Source organism: Mirounga angustirostris, unplaced genomic scaffold, assembly GCF_029215605.1.
Source record: "Mirounga angustirostris isolate CCGP_5_RB_7025 unplaced genomic scaffold, mMirAng1.0.hap1 SCAF_11, whole genome shotgun sequence".
NCBI classification, from domain to species: domain Eukaryota; kingdom Metazoa; phylum Chordata; class Mammalia; order Carnivora; family Phocidae; genus Mirounga; species Mirounga angustirostris.
The window spans coordinates 71,468,700-71,491,883 of NW_026991719.1; the positions used below are offsets into that span (position 1 = coordinate 71,468,700).

General features: G+C 36.4%; 1 protein-coding gene and 1 non-coding gene across 3 annotated transcripts in view; both read left to right on the forward strand.

Annotated features, from left to right (window-relative positions):
- DACH2 (dachshund family transcription factor 2) overlaps positions 1-23,184 on the forward strand; it is a 909,992-nt gene that overhangs the window by 366,925 nt on the left and 519,883 nt on the right. The window lies entirely within an intron of this gene.
- LOC123851612 (U6 spliceosomal RNA) lies at positions 21,744-21,849 on the forward strand. Its single transcript, XR_006792654.1, has one exon. It is a non-coding gene; the product is annotated as a U6 spliceosomal RNA (small nuclear RNA).

Consider the following 23,184-nt stretch of genomic DNA (forward strand, 5'->3'; position numbering starts at 1 on the left):
CTGATCTCTATTATTTCTCTTCTCTTGCTGGGTTTAGGCTTTATTTCCTGTTCTTTCTCCCGCTCCCTTAGGTGTAGGTTTCGGTTGTGTATTTGAGACCTTTCTTGTTTCTTGAGAAAGGCTTGTATTGCTATATACTTTCCTCTTAGGACTGCCTTTGCTGCATCCCAAAGATTTTGAACAGTTGTGTTTTCATTTTCATTTGTTTCCATGAATTTTTTTTAATTCTTCTTTAATTTCCTGGTTGACCTGTTCATTCTTTAGTAGGATGCTCTTTAACCTCCATGTATTTGAATTCTTTCTGACTTTCCATTGTGGTCTGAAATTATGCAGGGAATGATCCCAGTCTTTTGTACTGGTCAAGACCTGATTTGTGACCTAGGATGTGATCTATTCTGGAGAATGTTCCATGGGCACTAGAGAAGAATGTGTATTCTGTTGCTTTGGGATGGAATGTTCTGAATATATGTCTGAAGTCCATTTGGTCCAGTGTGTCATTTAAAGTCTTTATTTCCTTGTTGATCTTTTGCTTAGATGACCTGTCCATTTCAGTGAGGGGGGTGTTAAAGTCCCCCATTATTATTGTATTGTTGTCAATGTGTTTCTTTGCTTTTGTTATTAATTGGCTTATATAATTGGCTGCTCCCATGTTAGGGGCATAGATATTTACAATTGTTAGATCTTCTTGCTGGATAGACCCTTTAAGTAAGATATAGTGTCCTTCCTCATTTCTTATTACAGTCTTTGGTTTAAAATCTAATTTGTCTGATAGAAGGATTGCCAGCCCAGCTTTCTTTTGGTGTCCATTAGCATGGTATATTATTTTCCACCTCCTCACTTCCAATCTGGGGGTGTCTTTTGGTCTAAAATGAGTCTCTTGCAGGCAGCATATTGATGGGTCTTGTTTTTTTATCCAGTCTGGTACCCTGTGTCTTTTGATTGGGGCTTTTAGCCCATTTACATTCAGGGTAACTATGGAAAGAAATGAATTTAGTGCCATTGTATTGCCTGTAAGATTGCTGTTACTGTGTATTGTCTGTGTTACTTTCTGGTCTATGTTACTTTTAGGCTCTTTCTTTGCTTAGAGAACCCCTTTCAATATTTCTTGTATGGCTGGTTTGGTTTTGCAAATTATTTTAATTATTTTTTGTTTTGGAAGCTTTTTATCTGTCCTTCTATTTTCAATGACAGCCTAGCTAAACAAATCAGAAAAGACCTGAAACTGGGGGAAAAGAAATGGTAAGAAAGAAAAAAGAAAAAAAAAAGATAAAGATAAAACAAACAGACAGACAAACAAACAAAAAAACAGAATATGATCAAATATGATCAGTCTGGTGCATAGGTCAGTGCCACACACTAGGTTTTGGGTGTTTTTTGGTCTGTTAGAAGAAAGTGCCTCCCAAAATTTTAAAGACCGAAAAGCTTATATATGTACAAAATAAGGGTAAATATGATGAAGAGATGGAATATGACTGTAAAGATGAGAATTATAAATGACTTTATAAAAGGAATTGGTAAGAAGTTGGTTGAAAAAAGAAAGAAGAGGTTTTTTTTAAAAAAAGGGGAGAGAATGTGATCAGGCGGGAGAGTAGAACAAAGCCATACGCTAGAGATTTAGGGTATATTTTGGTCTGTTCAAAGAAAATGTATCCCAAAATTTGAAGAGAAAACAACTTATATATATATATATACCAAAACTAAGGTTAACTACTATGAAGGGATAGAATATGACTCTAAAAATGAAAAATAAAAAAGATTTCTTAAAGAAGGGATTGGTAAGATGTTGGTTGAAAAAGGGAAAAAAAAGAAAAAAGAAAATTAAAAAAATTAATTTTGAAAGACTAAAGAATCATGGGAAAAAAGCCATGAATTCTATGTGCTGTATTCCCCTGGCTCTGGAGTTCTGCCGTTCTCATTGATTGGTAAACTTGATCTTGGCAGGCTGTTCTTGCTGATCTTCTGGGGGTGGGACCTGTTGCCGTGGTTCTCAAATATCTTTGCTGGTGGTGGAATTGCCCTGCCCTTGCTGAGGCCGGGCTAAGTAATCTGCTCGGGTTTGCTCTTGGGAGCTTTTGTTCCCTGCAAGCTTTCTGTACAGCTTTGGAGGACAAGAGTGAAAATGGCGGCCTTCCAATCTCCACCCTGGAGGAGCCGAGAATTTGGGGTCCCACTGCTCAGTGATCCCCCAGAGAAAAGCAGTCAATCACTCCCGTCTTCCCGTTCTCCGGCTGCACTCCATGCTCACCTGGCCTGTGGCCAATCGTTTCTATCTCTGGCACTCCTAACCCAGTAGATTACTGTGGTGCACTCCCACACCACTCCTTCTAGGGGGAGGAAGGGGTGTGTCCCCCGATCTACTGCTTGTTGTGTCCCTGCTGGAAGAGCAGTGGCCCACCTGTGCCGCGGATCATGGTTTATGGCAACCCCGAGCTGAGAGCCCACTCCTTGGCCCCGTCTTTGCAGCTGGCTTCCCTGCTCTGATACCTGGGAGCTCTGCCGCACTCAGGCATGCCCAGTCTTTCTGTGACCCTGAGGGTTTGAGACCACCCTGTCTCCGCAAGTGTTCCACCTACCGCTTAGCCACTGGAGCAACGTCCCTCAGCAGAGCTGACTTCTAAAATTTCCGATTTTGTGCTCCTCGGTTCTATCACTTGCCAGGAGCTGGCTGACGGAGGCCCCCTCCCCCGCTACCTATCTTCCCAAATATCCCCTCGGATTCACTTCTCCACACATCCTACCTTCCAGAAAGTGGTCGCTTTTCTGTTCAGAGTTGCTTCTATTCTTTTCTTCCATCTCCTATTGAGTTTGTAGGTGTTCAGAATGGTTTGATCCCTATCTAGGTGAATTCCTGGGACCAGAGGAAATTTAGGTCTCCTACTCCTCCACCATCTTGCTCCTCCTCTTGATGGGCTCTTTATCTGGCTTTGGTATCAGGGTAATGCTGACATCATAAGATGAGTTTGGAAGTTTTACTTCCATTTCTATCTTTTGGATCATTTTGAGAAGAATAGGTATTAATTTTCTTTTAATGATTGGTAGAATTCTCCTTTGAAGCCATCTGGACTTTGACTTTTGTTTGTTGGGAGTTTTTTGATTATTGACTCAATTTCTTTGCTGGTTATCAATCTGTTCAAATTTTCTATTTCTTCCTCTTCCAACTTTGGTAGTTTATGTTTCTAGGAATTTATCCATTTGTTCCTTGTTCAATTTGTTGGCATATGGTTTTTCATAATGTTTCCTTATAATTATATTTCTGTACCATTGGTTTTTATTTCTCCCCTCTCATTTGTGCTTTTATTTATTTGGGTTTTTCTTTTTCTTTTTTTTTTTTTTGATAATTGTAGCTAGAGGTTTATAAATTTTATTAATTTTTTTCAAAGAACCAGCTCCTGGTTTTATTGATCTGTTCTATCTTTTTTTTTTTTTTTTTAGTTTCTATATCACTTATTTTTGCTCTGAACTTTATTATTTCCTTCCTTCCTCTAGTTTTGTGTTTCTTTTTGTAGTTCCTTTAGATACAATATTAGAATGTTTATTTGAGATTTTTCTTGCTTCTTGAGGTAGGCCTTAATTGCTCTATACTTCCCTCAGAGGACTGCTTTTGCTGTATCCCAAAGGTTTTGTATCATTGTGTTTTTATTTTCATTTCTGTCCATGTATTTTTAAATTTCGTCTTTGATTTCCTGGTTGAGCCATTCATTGTTGAGTAGCATGTTGTTTAACCTCTATGTATTTGTGATCTTTCTAATTTTTTTCTTGTGGTTGACTTATAGTTTCATCATGTTGTGGTTAGAAAAGTTGCATGGTATGTATTCAGTCTTTTTGTATTTGTTGAGTCCTGATTTGTGACCTCACATTTGATCTATTCTGGAGTATGTCCCATGCACACTTGAAAAGAATGTGTATTCCGCTGTTTTAGGTTGGAGCGTTCTGAATATATCTGTTAAGTCTATCTGATCCAGTGTGTCAGTCAAAGTCATGGTTTCCTTTTTGATTTTCTGTTTAGATGATGTGTCCATTGATGTAACTGGGGTGTTAAAGTCTCCTACTATTATTGTGTTATCCTCAATTAGTTCCCTAATGTTCATTATTGTTTTATATATTTGGGTGCTCCAGTATTGGAGGCATAAATATTTACAATTGTTAGATCTTCTTGCTTGATTGTCCCCTTTGTTATGATATAGTGCCCTCCTTTATCTCTTATTACATTCTTTGTTTTAAAGTCTAGTTTGTCCCACATAAGTACTGTTACTCTGGCTTTCTTTTGACATTCATTTGTGTGATAAAAATTTCTTCATCTCTTCACTTTCTATCTGCAGGTGTATTTATGTCTGAAATGAATCTCTTATCAGCAGAAGATAGATGGGTCTTTTTTTTTTTAATCCATTCTGACACCCTATGTCTTGATTGGAACATTTAGTTCATTTGTATTCAAAGTAATTATTGATAGATATGTATTTAGTGCCATTTTATTACTTGTTTTGTCATTGCTTCTGGAGAATTTCTCTGATCCTCTCTTGTCTTTGTCAATTTTGGTCTCTCCTTTTCACTCAAAGAGTCCCCTTTAATATTTCTTGCAGGGCTGTTGTAGTGGTCATGAATTCCTTTAGTTCTTGTTTGTCTGGGAAACTTTTTATCTCACCTTCTTTCCTGAATGATAGTGTTGCTGGATAGGGTATTGTTGGCTGCGTATTTTTCCCTTTCAGTACTTTGACTATATCATGCCTTTCTCTTCTGTCTTTCCAAGTTTCTGTTGAGATATTTCCAGGCAGCCTTATGGGCTTTTCCTTGTAAGTTAATGACCTCTTTTTTTTTTTTTTTTTTTGCTTCTTTAATTTTTTGTTTGTTTGTTTATCACTGTATTTTGTAAGTTTAATTACAATATGTCTTGGTGTTGGCCTGCTTTTGTTGATTTTGATGGGAGTTCTTTGTTCCTCTTGACTCTGCATGACTTTTTGTTCCCCAGATTAGGGAAGTTTTCAGCTATTTTTTCATCAAATATATTTTCTACCCCCTTTCTCTGTCTTCTTCATTTTGGACTCCTATAATACAAATGTTATTATATTTGATGTAGTTACTGATTTCCCTAAGTGTATCCTCATGTTGCATAATTTTCTCTCTTTTGGTTTAGTTTCATTATTTCCCATTATTTTGTCTTTTATGTCACAATTTTCCCCCCTGCTTCTTCCAGCATCCTGTTAATTGCATCAAGCTTGTTTCTAATCTCACTTATTGCATTCTTCATTTTTGGTTGATTCTTTTTAAACTCTTTTGTCTCTGTGGTAAGGGTCTATTTCATGTCTTGTACTCATTTCTTAAGTCCAGTTAGTATCCTTCTGATTATTGCTTTAAATTCTCCATCTTTCTTGTAACTTATACCTGTTTCACCTAGAACTCTGGCCATGACTTTACTTTGTTTTCATTTGGGATAAATTCCTCTGTCTTTGCATTTATCTAAGTCTCTGCCTTCTTCTCTGTGTTAGAAAAGCCAGTTATGTCTGCTGCTCTGGAAAGTAATGACCTTAGGAAGATGAGTTCCTGTAGTGCCCAGGATCTGGCACTTCAGGGAATGCCTCTAGTGTGTGTTGCATGCACTATGATGTTGTGTTTTGGCTGCTCTATCCTTCAGGCCAGTTGTCTACAGAGGTCCTTATTGCTAGCTGTCAATGATTTCTGATCCCTTGCATGAATGTGGTGCGTTTTAAATAGGTGAGCTTTGGTCTGCTTGTTAAATGAGACTTATCACCTCTTCTACCAGAACTAAGGCCTTCAGAACTCTGGTTGGCTGTGGTGGTGTGGACAAGAGTTTTTGCTTGTCTTCTGGGGGAGGGTTCCTCTGGGCTGGGACTGAGGCAAGCTTGACTGAGAAGGATAGTTCAGCTTGAGCTCAGGAAGGTAGGGCTTGGTCTAAACAAGTAGGCAGCCAGTGCTGGTGCTGGGTTGCTTCCTGCAGGTGGCTCTGTGTTTATGCTGAGGAGGGAGGGAGTTAAATTGTGCCAGCCAGCAGCTTTGTTCCTGGAGAGGCATCTCCATAAATGCTACCTCTCAGGGACATGTCCAAGAAGAGAGAATAATCTCCCCTCTGTGTGCCCCTGTTGTTCTTCAAACTGCTGTTTCCACACCGTCTGCTTCTGAGCTGTTTTCCTGCGTTCTCTCTAGGAACAGGGCAGTACCCTCCAGGTGTATCTCAGTCAAGCCTGCTGACCTTTATAATTCTAGACTTTAAGCCCTGCTGGTTGTAGGACTCACAAAATTCATCCCTACTCATTTTCCATGCCAATGGCTTTGAAGACATGTTCCCTTTGTGTGTTCTCCTCTGTGCTACACCCCCCTACCCTTCTCGGTGACTGTGGCTTCCTCCCTTCTGCAGCACCCAAGATTCCTTTCTCCCCTAAACCATGTCTCTGCACTTCCTAACCTCTTCAGTGTGCCTCTTCTCTCCCTTTTATTGTGGAGTTTGTTCTGTGAGTCTTCAGGTTGATTTCTGGGGTATTTAGGATGGTTTGATAGTTATCTAGTGTTCATGGGCCCAGAGGATCCTAGGGTTCTCCTATTCTGCTGCCTTCTTCCTCCAATGTCCCAGTGAGTAACTTTATGATGATTACTTTAAATTCTGCATGAAGCATATTACTTATTTCTCTTTGGCTAGATCTCCTGCTGTGATTTTTTATGTTCTTTCATTTGAAAAATATTCCTCTGTCTCTTCATTCTGTTTACTTCTCTCTTTGTGTTTCTTTGTGTTAAGGAAGTTAGCTTTGTCTTCTGCTCTTGAAAGTAGTGGCTTTATAAAGAAGAGTTCCTGTAGTGCCCTACCATGCAGTATCCCCTGTTCGCCAGAACCTGCTACTTCATGAGAGTTTGCCATGTATGTTGCTTGTGTTGTGCTATTGTGTCTGAGTCACTTTTCATTTCAGTCCAGATGTCTGCACTGACTTTGCCTGTTATGAGTTGTGTTTGCTCTCTGTGATGTTAGTGAGATCCAGGCAGGCTGGCTTTGTTGGGGCATGACAGCAGAAAGGCTCGGGGTTGGGGTGCCAGTGTTAGGAAAATTCGCAATGAGCTGTTAGTCCTATGTGATTCCCTGAGCACAGCAGCTGGGCACATGGTGCACAGTAGGCCAGGGTCCCATAGCCTTTTGTGCACAGTGGCTAGGTCCAGTGTCTGCACCTGGTGGCAGGTTGTGCCATGTGGCATCTGTGTGCGTGGTGGCTGGACATAGAGTGCAGTGGTTGAAGAAAGCCACATCTGTGTGCAGCAGCTGGGTGGTATGTGCAGCATTAACAAAAATTATGCTGAGCCTAGGGCCGAGTCCAGGAGGCTTGGAGTGAGGGAGCCCTCAAGAGAAATTGTGGGCATGGTACTCTGCCAGCAGTTTGGGTAGCAAGTGTCTCTGCAGCGCTGCATCTGTAGGTAGCTTTGTGATTATGCTGTGGGTTGGGGGATAAAAATGGTGACTGACTGCCAGCTCCTTTGTTCCCAGAGAAGTTTCCCCAACATGCATTGAAATCTGTATAGATATCCCTCCCATTGTGCAAGCAGTCCTTTCTATGTTGTCTCTTGAGCTATTGTCTTTTTAATGATGGAGACCTGGCTAACACTTGTCCTCATGGCTCACCCAATGTTGATTCCACTGACTTTTAAAGGTCCAGCCTCCAAGTTCCACTGTTTATAAAAACTCACAGAATTCAGCCCCTCCGGTTTTCAAGGCTAGATGTTAGGGGGATTTGTGTTTCCTGCGTGGGCTCCCTGGTTCTTCTCCCTCTCTGAGACAGCAGTTCCCTCCCTCCTGCAAGCAGCTCCCGACCACCATTTCTGTCCTTCCTAATCTCTCTGTTGTGGCTTCTTCTCTACATTAGTTGTGGAGTTTGTTTTGCTAGTCTTTGGATTGCTGTCTGGTTTATTGACTTGGATATGACTGATATCTAGTTGTAAATATAGGATGGGATGAGCTTAGGGTCCTCTTACTCTGCCATCTTCCTGGCACCCCTCTGAGAATTTGAATAGTTTTTTACATTTCTCTTTGATGTATTTTTGTATAAAACAAATATTTTCCTTAGAATAGAGCACATTCCTTCCTTGAAAGTAATGTTTTGGTTGTCATATTTTTGCATTACATTGACACAAAAGAAGAATGTATATGGTGAAATCAGTGCAGATGATGGACACAGAATACAAAACTGAAATTAGAAAGTCAGTTGGCATCATATGATTTTCATTGCAATGAGAATATTTTTGCAAGAGGGGATTTGCACACATATTGTTCACCTAATTAATACACTCTTTATTCCTTTTTGCAAATAAATGCACAAGTCTGCAATTTCCATGAAGAATTGTAGAATGCCTATGTATCATAGCAAACTATTTCTTATCACAATGGTTATATATACACACACATATATGTTTATGTATATATACACACATATGTATATTTACATAGTATATATTTTTAAATGGTATTTAGATGTCTTGTTCATTTATGGAGCTGACAGGAAATGCTTGGTAATGGTGCAACAAAGCCAAGATTAACTGAAAAATAACTACTTTAAATCCTCAATTAAACATATTTCCCTGTAGAATTCTATTTATCTTTAAGGAGGACATGGCATGATAATATAATTCAAGAAATACCTTGAAATCAGTACTCATTTCATTTCAATTTTATTTGCTCTCTGCATCTCTAGTATGGCACAATGGTTAATTATGTCCAGAGTAATGACTATAAGCTATAGCAAGACTTCAGCTCATCTGAGAAAAATCCTATTTTGTTATAAGCTTATATTTACAAAACTAAGAAATTGTTCAAACATATTTTGGAAGGATATTAAAACACAGGGCTTTAAGAACTATTTAAATTGCCACTTTTGAGCAGATTCTGATGGTAAAGCTCAGTTACAGACATTAACCATAATATCCTATTCCTTGAACCATCCTGTTAATTATTGTACTTTGAGAAACATGTTAACTATCTTTCAACCCATTATATATCTATAATTATATTTTCATGTGTATAATATTCAAAGAACTATACTGGGCATTGTAGGAATATATGTAGGCACAGAATCAGTTCCTCCTTGCCTCTTGATGAATCTAGTGGGAGAAATAACACATGATTTTATGTATTTATTACTTAAATAAAAGGGAAGAAGTGCAAATGCCTTAAGACAGGTATAGATAAAGATTGGGGATAGCAGTAGAGAGATCATAGAGGGATGAATAGCTTTTGGCTATTAAGAATAGGAAGACCTACAATGAATTAAAATGACTGAAAGTCCAAGTCTCTTAAAAAAAAGAGAAATATATACTATTTTTAAAAGGTTTTATTTATTTGAGAGAGAGAGAGAGAACACACGAGTGGGGGGAGGGGCAGAGGGAGAGGGAGAAGCAGATTCTCTGCAGAGCAAGGAGCCCAATGTGAGGCTCCATCCCAGAACCCTGGGATCATGACTTGAGCCAAAGGCAGCCATTTAACCAACTGAGCTACCCAGGTGCCCCAGAAATATATACTATTAAAAACAGAGCTGATATTTTTCTGACTCCTAAGTATCTACCAATCAAAATTCAAAACTAAATAATTTTTATAAATTTATATTGTTGTTTTTCTCTGTAAGAAAGAATATGGATAGTTTTTTTTCCCCCCCAGGGATTTTTTATGACAGTACTTGATTTTTACTCTAGTGAAAATATAAAACTTGAAATATAGTACAGTTTTAAGTTCACATAGACAGACAAATAGCAAAATATTTGATAATGTCATAAAATCCCACTAAATTAGAAACCACAAATGGGGAGTATAGGTATACTTGGAATTCTTCTATTCTTTCAAGGAAAGAAGTAGGGACAGAGATTTGCATGGATATCTATGTCCAAAACAGAGAGTAGCTACATCTGCCTCCTTTGTTAACCCTCTGACCTGATACTCACAGGGATACTTTCATGTTCATAGCAGCTCAGTTTTGAAGGGAGGCTGGGGTGCCCATCTTGCCATTTTTAGATGCTTGGAGCATCCAACACAATGGCTTTGAACTTGTGACATTCCTAAGTAGTCCACATTCAAATACCATAGATTATGACAGATACCTATAGGCTCCTTGAAGTAAGGGGCACCAGACCCAATGAAATTGGCCATAATTTTGACAACATAGAAGAGCTATGTATATAATATTGTAGGATATCAAGTTGATGTCTTAAGCCTTCTCTGCCCTGACTTGATTCCTTTTGTCTTTTTTTCTTTATTAACATATAATGTATTATTTGTTTCAGGGTTAGTGATTCATCAGTCTTACACAATTCACAGTGCTCACCATAGTACATACCTTCCCTGATGTCCATCACCCAGCCATGCCATCCCTGCCACCCCCCTCCAATCCAGCAACCCTCAGTTTGCTTCCTGAGATTAAGAGTCTCTTATGGTTTGCTCGTTCTCTGGTTTCATCTTGTTTCATTTTTCCCTCCCTTCCCCTATGATCCTCTGTCTTGTTTCTCAAATTCCTCATATCAGTGAGATCATATGATACTTGTCTTTCTCTGACTGACTTATTTCACTTAGCATGATACCCTCTAGTTCCATCCACATCATTGTAAATGGCAAGATTTCATTTTTTTGATGGCTGGATAATATTCCAGTGTGTGTGTGTGTGTGTGTGTGTGTGTGTGTGTATGTATATATATATATATCACATCTTCTTTATCCATTCATCTGTTGATGGACATCTTGGCTCTTTCCATAGTTTGGCTATTGTGGATATTGCTGCTATAAACACTGGAGTGCACATACCCCTTTGGATCACTACATTTGTATCTTGGGGGTAAATACCCAGTAGTGTAATTTCTGGGTCATATGATAGCTCTATTTTCAACTTTTTGAGGAACCTCCATACTGTTTCCCAGAATGGCTGCACCAGCTTGCATTCCCACCAACAGTGTAGGAGGGTTCCCTTTCTCCACATCCTCGCCAACATCTGTCATTTCCTGACTTGTTAATTTTAGCCATTCTGACTGGTGTGAGGTGGTATCTCACTGAGGTTTTGATTTGGATTTCCCTGATGTCGAGTGATGTTGAGCACTTTTTCATGTGTCTGTTGGCCATTTGGATGTCTTCCTTGCAGAAATGTCTGTTTATGTCCTCTGCCCATTTCTTGATTGGATTATTTGTTCTTTGGGTGTTGAGTTTGATAAGTTCTTTATAGATTTTGGATACTAGCCCTTTATCTGATATGTCATTTGCAAATATCTTCTCCCATTCTGTCAGTTGTTTCTTGGTATTGATGACTGTTTCCTGTGCTGTGTAAAAGCTTTTTATCTTGATGAAGTCCCAATAGTTCATTTTTGCCCTTGTTTCCCTTGCCTTTGATGATGTTTCTAGGAAGATGTTGCTGCAGCTGAAGTCGAAGAAGTTGCTGCCTGGGTTCTCCTAAAGGATTTTAAGGGATTCCTGTCTCACATTTAGGTCTTTCAACCATTTGGAGTCTATTTTTGTGTGTGGTGTAAGGTAATGATCCAGTTTCATTCTTCTGCATGTGGGTGTCCAATTTTCCCAACATCATTTGTTGAAGAGACTGTCTTTTTTCCATTGGACATTCTTTCCTGCTTTATCAATGACTGGTTGATCACAGAGTTGAGGGTCCATGTCTGGGCTCTCTGATTCTGTTCCATTGATCTATGTGTCAGTTTTTGTGCCAGTACCATACTGTTTGATGATTACAGCTTTGTAATATAGCTTGAAATCAGGCAACGTGATGCCCCCAGCTTTATTTTTCTTTTTCAACATTTCCTTGACAATTCAGGGTCTTTTCTGGTTCCATACAAATTTTAGGATTATTTGTTCCATTGTGTGAAAAAAGTTGATGGTATTTTGATAGGGATTGCATTAAATGTGTAGATTGCTCTAGGTAGCATAGACATTTTCACAATATTTGTCCTTCCAATCCATGAGCATGGGATGTTTTTCCATTTCTTTGTGTCTTACTCAATTTCTTTCATGAGTGTTCTATAGTTTTCTGAGTACAGATTCTTTGCCTCTTTGGTTAGATTTATTCCTAGGTACCTTATGGTTTGGGGTGCAATGGTAAATGGGATTGACTCCTTAATTTCTCTTTCTTCTGTCTTGTTGATGTATAGAAATTCAACTGATTTCTGTGCATTGATTTTATATCCTGCCACTTTACTGAATTCCTGTATGAGTTCCAGCAGTTTGGGGGTGGAGTCTTTTGTGTTTTCCACATAAAGTATCCTATCATCTGCAAGAGTGAGAGTTTCACTTCTTCTTTGCTGATTCGGATGCCTTTTATTTCTTTTTGTTGGATTGCTGCAGCTAGGACTTCTAGTACTATGTTGAATAGCAGTGGTTATAGTGGGCATCCCTGCCATGTTCCTGACCTTAGGGGAAAAGCTCTCAATTTTTCCCCATGGAGAATATTCTCTGTGGGCTTTTCATAGATGGCTTTTATGATATTGAAATATGTACCTTCTATTCCTACACTGTGAAGAGTTTTAATCAAAAAATGATGCTGTACTTTGTCAAATGCTTTCTCTGCATCTATTGAGAGGATCATACGGTTCTTGTTCTTTCTTTTATTGATGTATTGTATCACACTGATTGATTTGTGGATGTTGAACCAACCTTGCAGCCCAGGAATTAATCCCACTTGGTCATGGTGAATAATCTTTTTAATGTACTGTTGGATCCTACTGGCTACTATTTTGGTGAGAATTTTTACATTTATGTTCATCGGGGATATTCATCTGTAGTTCTCTTTTTTGGTGGGGTCTTTCTCTGGTTTTGGGATCAAGGTAATGCTGGCCTCATAAAATGAGTTTGGAAGTTTTCCTTCCATTTCTATTTTTTGGCACAGTTTCAGAAGAATTGGTATTAATTCTTTAAATGTTTGGTAGAATTTCCCTGGGAAGCCATCTGGCCCTGGGCTCTTGTTTATTGGGAGATTTTTGATTACTGCTTCAATTTCCTTACTGGTTATGGGTCTGTTCAGGTTTTCTATTTCTTCCTGGTTCAGTTTTGGTAGTTTATATGTCCCTAGGAATGCATCCATTTCTTCCAGATTATCTAATTTGCTGGCATATAGTTGCTCATAATATGTTTTTATAATTGTTTGTATTTCTTTGGTGTTTGTTGTGATCTCTCCTCTTTTATTCATGATTTTATTTATTTGGGTCCTGAAATGGACAGATCATCTAAGCAAAAGTTCAACAAGGAAATAAGAGCTTTAAATGACACACTGGACCAGATGGACTTCACAGATATAATCAGAACATTCCATCCCCAAACAACAGAATACACATTCTTCTCTAGTGCACATGGAACATTCTCCAGAATAGATCAAGTCCTGGGTCACAAATCAGGTCTCAACTGGTACCAAAAGATTGGGATCATTCCATGCATATTTTTGGACCACAATGCTTTGAAACTGGACCTCAATCACAAGAGGAAAGTTGGAAAGAACTTCAGATACATGGAGGCTAAAGAGCATCCTACTAAAGAATGAATGGGTCAACCAGGAAATTAAAGAACTTAAAAAAAATCATGAAAGCAAATGAAAATGAAAACACAACTGTTCAAAATATTTGGGATGCAGCAAAGGCGGTCCTAAGAAGAAAGCATATAGCAATACAAGTTTTTCTCAAGAAACAAGAAAGGTCTCAAATACACAACCTAACCCTACACCTAAAGGAGTTGGAAAAAGAACAGCAAATAAAACCTAAATCCAGCAGGAGGAGAGAAATAATAAAGATCAGAGCAGAAATCAATGAAATAGAAACCAAAAGAACAGTAGAACAGGTCAACGGAGCTAGGAGCTGGTTCTTTGAATAAGATTAATAAGATTGATAAACCCCTGGCCAGACTTACCAAGAGGAAAAGAGAAAGGACCCAAATAAATAAAATCCTTTTGTCTTTTAAGAGATGGTTTAGAATATTTATTCCCTCAGAAAGAGTTTTCCATTTTTAATTTGAATAGAAGTTTTGCTTTAATATATTCCTTTTCAGTGTTTTTTCAGGACAGACGACCTAAAGAGCTTTGCAGTGGGGGCTGTCTGTATAGTTGAATACAAATATGGGATAATATATTTGTTTTGCCTATATGTCATTGATTTCCTATATAATGATCCTTGAAGGTAACCATGAAGACCTTGAGAGATACATTTTATTTTGCTAATTTGGGGCAAGAGGTTTGGAGGGGTTGAAGACTGTGCTATGTGGTTCCACACAGCTGTGCAATCTAAATGTAAAGCTAACATTGCAGACAAAAGTACGAGTGAATTGTTGGATGGTAGAAGTGGGGTAGGTACTTTACAATGATAGATTATAGTTAATGAACCTTCTTCAAGGTCATATGGCTGTTGTCATGTTACTTTTTACATGTTGGGGAAACTGGCATCAGATACCTAATATTGTTTTTTGTTATCAGCAAACAGAAGTGATTATAAAATTCCAGTTCTGCTTAAGAATGAAAAATATGGATTGTTTTGGGTAATATGACATTTTAACAATATTAATTCTTCCAATCCATGAGCATAAAATATCTTTACTTGTTTGTGTCATCTTCAATTTCTTTCATCAGTGTTTTATGATTTTTGGACTACAGATAGTGGTCTTTCACCTCTTTGGTTAAGTTTATTCTTAGGTATTTTATTCCTTTTGGTTCAATTGTAAATGATGTTTTTTAAATTTCTCTTTCCGCTACTTCATTATTAGTGTATATAAATGTTACTAATTTCTGGTTATTAATTTTGTATTCTGCCACTTTATTGAACTTGTTTATTATTTCTAGTAGTTTTTTGATGGACTCTAGGATTTTCTGTGTATAATCTCATGTCATCTGAAAGTAGTGACAGTTTAACTTCTTCTTTACCAATATAGATGCCGCTTATTTCTTTTTCTTGTCTTAGTGCTGTGGCTAGGACTTCCAGTACAATGTTGAATAAAAGTGGTGAGAGTGGGCATTCCTGTTTTGTTCCTGACCTTAGAGGGAATGCTCTTAGTTTTTCAGCATTGGGTATGATGTTAGCTGTGGGTTTTTCATATATGGTTTTTATTATGTTGAGGTATGTTCCTTCTAACCCCACTTTGTTAATTTTTTTTATCATGAATGGATTTTGATTCTTGTCAAATGCTTTTTCTGCATCTATTGAAATGATCATATGATTTTTACCCTTCATTTTGTTGATGTGGTGTAAGATGTTGATTGATTTCCAAAAATTCAACGCAATCCCAATCAAAATGCCACAGCATTTTTCACAAAACTAGAACAAATAATAGTAAAATTTGTATATAACCACAGAAGACCCCAAATAGCCAAAGCAATCCTGAGAAAGAAGAACAAAGCTGGAGGTATCACAATATCAGATTTCAAGATATACTACAAATCTGTAGTAATCAAAACAGCATGATATTGGCACAAAAATGTACACATTCAATGGAAAGGAAGAGAGAGCCCATAAATAAACCTATGATTATAAGGTCCATTGATCTATGACAAAGGAGGAAAGAATATGCAATGAGAAAAAGAGTCTCTTCAATAAATCGTGCTGAGAAAACTGGACAGCTATATGTTAAAGAATTAAACTGGGCCACTTTCTAACATTATACACAAAAATAAAGTCAACATGGATTAAAGACCTACACATGAGACATGAACCCAAAATCCTGGAAGGCAGCACAGGTAGTAATTTCTCTGACGTTGGCCATGGCAATATTTTTCTAGATCTGTCTCCTAAGGCAAGAAAATAAAATTAAAAAAATAAACTATTAGGAATACAGCAATATCAAAAACTAATGATGCTATCTTGGCCAATTGAATTTAAATAAAAAAAAAGCTTTCGCACAGTGAAGCAAACCATCAACAAAACTATAAGGCAACATACTGAATGGGAGAAGATATTTGCAAATTATGTAACTGATAAGGGGCTCATGTCCAAATTATATAAAGAACTTATACAACTTAACACTAAGAAACAATACAATTAAAAAATGAGCAGAGGACTTGAATAGACATTTTTCCAAAGAGGATTGAGAGATGACCAACAAACACATGAAAAAATGCTCAACATCACTAATCAGGAAAATGCAAATCAAAACCACAATGGGATATCACCCTACACCAGTTAAAATGACTAAAATCAAAATGACAAGAAATAACAAGTGTTGGTAATGATGTGGAGAAAAAGGAACACTTGTGCACTGTTAGTAGGAATGTAAACTGGTATAGCCACTGTGGAAAACAGTATGGAGGTTCCTCAAAAAATTAAAAATAGAAACACCATATGATCCAATAATTCCACTACTGGGTATTTACCCATAGAAAATGAAAACCCTAATTCAAAAATATATATGCACTCCTATGCTTATTGCAACATTATTTACAATAGCCAATATATGGATGCAACCTGTGTCCATCAGTAAGTGAATGGATAAAGAAAATGTGTAATATAGGGCGCCTGGGTGGCTCAGTTGGTTAAGCGACTGCCTTCAGCTCAGGTCATGATCCTGGAGTCCCAGGATCGAGTCCCGCATCGGGCTCCCTGCTCAGCGGGGGGTCTGCTTCCCCCTCTGCCCTCTTCCCTCTCATGCTCTCTGTCTCTCATTCTCTCTCTCAAATAAATAAATAAAATCTTTAAAAAAAATGTGTAATATATATACACAACAGAATATTATATAGCCATAGAGAAGACGAGATTGTGCCATTGGGACAACATGAATGGACCTAGGGTGTTATGCTAGGTGAAATATATCAGACTGAGAAGTACAAACACCATATGATTGCACTCATCTGTGAAATCTAAAAAAAAAATAATGAAGAAAGGAAAAGCAGAATTAGACCTATAAGTACAGATAACAAACTGATGGTTGTCAGAGGGGAAGTGGGTAGGTGTTGGACAGAATGGATGAAGGGGTGAGGGAGATACAGGCTTTCAGTTATGGAATGAATAAATCACAGGAATAAGAAGCACAGCATAAGGAATACAGTCAATGTTATTGTAATAGCGATGTAACAGGACAGATGGTAGCTACCCTTGTGTTAAACATAGTATTATGTATAAACTTGTCAAACCACTAAGTCGTACCCCTGAAATGAATGCAACATTGTATGTAAATTATACTCAAAGGAAATAAAAGAAAAATGTGAAAGAATTAACAGAGCAACCCTTGGTTATTGCATTCTTGTTTGGACAGTATCTTTAATCTAAAAATGTACAGTAACTGTTGAAAGGTTATGAGTCAAGTTTATCAGTGCTTGGATAATGATATAGAATAGAGTATAGGCAAAATACTAGGAAATACACAAAGTCACTAATTTAAATTTTGGTGTGGAGTATTGTTGACTACAGTAATGTTCTATATACTTAAATATCATGTAGGGCACTCTCATTTTTATTTGGCTATATTTGAGACTTTGTAAAATATTCCTCATTTTATCTTGTTATTTTTTTGTTATTATTTCTTGGCATACCATCTACCATTTGTCTTTATTCCATTTTTTTTGCTCTTATTTAAGTTCAAGTTAGTTAACATATGGTGTATTATTAATTTCAGGGTAGAATTTAGTGATTCATCAGTTGCATATACCACCCAGTGCTCATTACATCAAGTGCCTTCCTTATTGCCCATCACACAATTACCCTACCCACCTCCTCTCCAGCAACCCTCAGTTTGTTCTCTATAGTTAAGAGTCTTTTATGGTTTGTCTCCCTTTCTGCTTTTATCTTATTTTATTTTTCCTTCCCTTCCTCTATGTTCATTTGTTTACCATGTGGCATGCATTCTACTAGGCTCTGATGATGTGGAAATGTGTATATATACATATTATTTGTGTGTGCATACAGTTTCCAAATTCTACTATATCTATACTGAGTGCTAATCAACAGCAAATATTAATAATTCAGCAAATATTTGCCATATCAAATAAATGAATTGAGATTTTTACTGCCTTATCCTCTAATTTTGACAATGGGAATTTAACAATATCTGTTTCCTACCTAATTTCTGTCTCTTTCTATCCTGACAGATGCTCTCAGTAAGTTAGAGATTAGTAGATATTCTGATCTAACTCTTGATCTTATTTTGATTGAAACAGGGTTGTGGACAGCAAAATTGATAGGTGCTTATGGTGAGACTGTTGTTAAAAAAGTGCTAAAAAGGCTTCATATTTAGTTGTGCCTGGGGCAAGAATTATGACCTTCCTTAAAGTTATAATTTGGAAAAATACTTTGATTATTGTGCTTCTTTTAGCACAGTGTGGATTATCAGTAGATGTATTTGAGCAATTTTAATATCTCTATATTTTGATTGACATACTTTTTGTCATTTTCAATTATCTTCTTGCCCAAACAACATATGATAGAGTTTCACCATGGATAGAGCATTTATCTTTCTTGTTAGGTGATGTCTTTTCCAACAGAGAAGTTGTACAGCTAGTTATATGTCATATAATATCATATTCTGGAAGACAAATATTATACAGCATATTTATTGCATAAGTTAATTTTAGGGCACTTTTGTTATATATAAAATATGGAGAGGAAATAAAATGAAAATGCAGTGTGGAAGGATGTTCTGCTTAAAGTGCATGTTATATATCAAAAGACAAGGTATTTTTGCACAGTGCTATAATTTAGTCATTAGTCTAACCCTTTGTTATTATCTAAAATAAGGATTTGAACTAAGCCAAATAATTATGTAAAAACTTAGTAAGCCTTACTAATTTGTAGAATACAATCCCCCATATTATTACCATTATTATTTTTACTAAACCACAAGCTGAGCTAGTTTTTTTTTTTTTTTTTAATCCAATGATGTGGTTAGAACTGGAATTGAATTTATAAATTTTTTTCTATATCTATTGAACTGGAACAAAACTAATATGTAAAATATTCTCTAAATTGAGTAGATATCTCATTCAGTTCATACACTCTCAGCATAAAATATTTTGCACTATCTCCATCCTTAAGATATATTTAAAAATTGGGGCACCTGGGTGGCTCAGACGGTTAAGTGCCTTCAGCTCAGGTCATGATCCCAGGGTCCCGGAATCAGGCCCAAGTCAGGCTCCCTGCTCAGCAGGAGCCTGCTTCTCCCTATCTTCCCAGCTCCTGCTCTCTCTATCTCTCTTGCTCACTCTCAAATAAATAAATAAAATCCTTAAAAATAAACTTAGAACACTGAAAACATTGTGAGCTTTTCCACATTAATAATTTATTTATAATGAATGTTTGAGAGACTTTATTTCCTCTTTATTTCTGACTTACAATAGCTTTTAATTCATTAGTTACTTTTAAAAAAGTTTTTATTTAAATTCCGATTAGTTAACATATGGTGTGACATTAGTTTCAGGTGTAGAATCTAGTGATTCATCACTTACATAAAACACCCAGTGGTCATCACAAGTGCCCTCCTTAATATCCATCACCCATTTAACCCATCCCCGCACCCACCTCCCCTCCAGAAACCTTCAGTTTGTTCTCTATATTTAAGAGTATGTTTTATGGTTTGCCTCTCTTTTTCCCACTATGTTCATCTGTTTTGTTTCTTCAATTCCATATACGAGTGAAATCATACAGTATTTGTCTTTCTGTGAATGACTTATTTCACTTAGTATAATACTATCTAGCTCCATCTACATTGTTGCAAATGGCAAGATTTCATTCTTTTTTATGGCTGAATAAATATGGCTGAATCACAGATTCAGATTCTTTATCCATTCATCAGTTGGTGACATTTGGGTTCTTTCCATAATTTGGCTATTGTTGAGAATGCTGCTATAAACATTGGGGTGCATGTGTCCCTTCAATTCAGTATTTTGTATCCTTTGGGTAAATACCTACAAGTGCAATTGCTTGGTCATAGTGTTGTTCTATTTTCTAGTTTTTGAGTAACCTCCATACTGTTTTTCTAGAGTTTCTATCCCAGTTTGCATTCTCACAGAGTGCAAGAGGTTTCTCCTTTCTCCATATCCTCACCAACATCTGTTGTTTCCTGTGTTGTTAATTTTAGCCATTCTGACAAGTGTGAAGTGATAGCTCATTGTAGTTTTCATTTGTATTTCCCTGATGATGAGTGATATTAAGCTTCTTTTCACATGTCATTGGCTATCTGTATGTCTTTTTGGGAAAAGTGTCTATTTATGTCTTCTGTCCATTTGACTGGAATATTTGTTTTTTGGGTGTTGAGTTTTATAAATTCTTTATATATTTTGGATAATAACCCTTTATCAGATATGTCATTTACAGATATCTTATCCCATTCCAAAGGTTGTCTTTTAGATTTGTTGATTGTTTTCTTTATTGTGCAGCTTTTTATCTTGATGAAGTCCAATAGTTTAATTTTGCTTTTGTTTCCTTTGCCTCAGAAGACATATCTAGTAAGAATTTGCTACAGCTGATGTCAAAGAAGTTACTGCCTGTGTTCTCCTCTAGGATTTTGATGTTTTTAATTAATGTTTAGAATAATGAGTAACTTAGAATAGATTGATCTATATCTGGTAAAATGTCAGTCTTGTTATTTGGATTATGGTGGTTTTATTTATTAACAGAATTTGAATCCCCTTTGGTTTGAATTCTGCTATGGTTTTTCACCAAGGAAACATTTTCCTTTCTTTAAGAAATTAGGAATTTACCACGTAAGCATAAGAAATTAAAAACTGTTTTATAATCAATAAAACATATAATTCAATAAACATTATTCAATATTAGGACTGTGTGCCTCTGAAACATAAAAAAACAACAAAAGTTTATTGGGGGTATAGCATTTAACTTTTTTTTTCCTGAAAGAAGGGAAAAATATGTCTTTCTTGAAGGGAGACATTTGGCAGGTATAATACATTACTCTTCACTTAGGGAAAGATATTATAAGACAATTTTTAGGTGTAAATAGCAGTTATGATTTAAGACCTGTGTTGTGTAAGGCAAAAGCATTATAGTGGTAAATGGTCACTAGCTGTTCAGTTATAGTAACCTTAAATTGTATGTGTCCCTATTACACTGCCTTATTTAGAATAAAATATTTTAGATATTATTTGATCAGTTTAATTGTTATAATGAATAATTATTCTGAAAATATGTCTGTATACATTTTTTTCTGACTATAATACAACTACAGTTAGCTTTTCAATCATAATAAAACTCCCATAGGTTTAATAGGGTTTAGAAATGGAAAATTTGAAGAAGACTTGAAGAACTTAACACTGAACGCTGGAATATTGGACACATTGTTAACTGAAACTGATAACCTGTGAGAGATTCTTTTGTTCAGAACCAAGCTCTAATATTTTTTCTCAGGGTTAAATTATAGTCAGGAGAATAACATTATACACGCACACTTAATATTTTGTCCTATAATACTATTTTCTCCCATTCCAGATAGTAAAAATTCTGCCTCTTATAAGGTTTTGCATTAAATTTATATGACAAAAGTAATATACACCTATTAGTATTATCCGTTAGGAGGAAAGCAGGATTTTGCAAGTTGAAATAAAAGGCAAATACTATTTTCTTATAGAATAAATCCACTGTTATTGCTATCTTAATATTCTAGCTAATGTTCAATAAACTAATACTCAATAGACTTTAAAATTGGCTAATGGTCAATATTATATATATACAGTTTATACTAAACTATCTGATCTGTGTACCATGGAATATAATAGATAACTAGAAATACAATGTTTATCTCACATATTCTTATTGGTCTTTTTCTGCTTTGAACATTAGGAGATTCTCAAGCTAGTTTTGATTTCGTGTTTTTTCCAGCAACACACATACTGAAATTGGAGTGATGCAGAGAAAGATTTGCATGGCCCCTCTACAAGGCATGTACATTTATAAAACAGTCTTCATATTTATCCTACTCATCTTTAAAGACTAGATCAAATGCCACCTCCTTTGATCTCCTCAGGTTGAGTAGTTCTCTTTTGTGCTCCAAATGCATTTTTTTCTTATTAAACTTTTGATTTAATGCGTCTCAAAATTCTGTGACAGATTTTTGGTTAAGTTGTTTCCATTAAAAAGTACTGATTCTAAAAGAGGGCACATTTTGAATGGAGCACTGGGTGTTATATGCAAACAATGAATCATGGAACACTACATCAAAAACTAATGATGTAATGTATGATGATTAACATAACATAATAAAATAAAAATTAAAAAAAAGTACTGATTTTAAAAACTAATAATTTAAAACTGCCGCATACACACAATAAAACAAATAGTCCACAAAACATTCTCCTTTCCTTCCGGAGGTTTTACAATGCATTGTTATCATTAACCAGTCTTTTACTATTAAACTTAAATGGCCAATTGACACAAATAATTCTGAGACCGTTCTTCCACCACTGATTAAGACTGGGGTGGCAGGTATTGGGGATAATATTCATTTAGCCTTCTGAGCTTTCTGGGTAGACCTGGTGACCTTGCCAGCTCCAGCTGCCGTCTTGTCCACTGCTTTGATGACACTCACAGCAACCATCTGTATCATGTTACAAACAGCAAAATGGCCCAGAGGAGGATAGTCAGAGAAGCTCTCAACACACATAGCTTGCCAGGAACAATATCAACAATGGCAGCATCACCAGATTTCAAGAACCTGGGACCAAATGCATTGCTTATGTCAGTACTTTAGTCCTTAGTAAATGTGTATATCTTTCTAATTAGACTTTGAGCTCTGACCATGTATAATGTACCTTTATATTTCTCACAACATCTAACACAATTCCTTGTAATAATAGCTACTCAAAATATCTTTATGGACTTGAATTTCTATAAGTCATTTGCTAAATATTACTGCAGTATACACTCACACTAATACCCAGGCTTATAACTTATATAAAATAAATGTGAGGAGATCATTTAAAATTTCCAGTTGCTATAGGTTTGGAGAGTTTTCTGGATGTCCAACTGATAAAGAAATTGGTGACAAATTTTAGAAGTAGAGGGGAAAAGATTGTGTATGAAAGGAGAAATGTCCCTGGGTTCAAGTGTCACGTTTTTACAGCCAGTGGTTGTTTGGAATTCTAAAACAAATATATTAAACACTAAGATATACACTCATGCAAAATATTGTGGCAGTTGTCGATCTGTGCTGGAAATAGCTTACCCTGTGATGTCATTTAGATTGCTTTCTTCTTTTTCTTATATGTGATGTCTTAAAAGCATACCATTTTCCCTTTGGAACAACTGGAA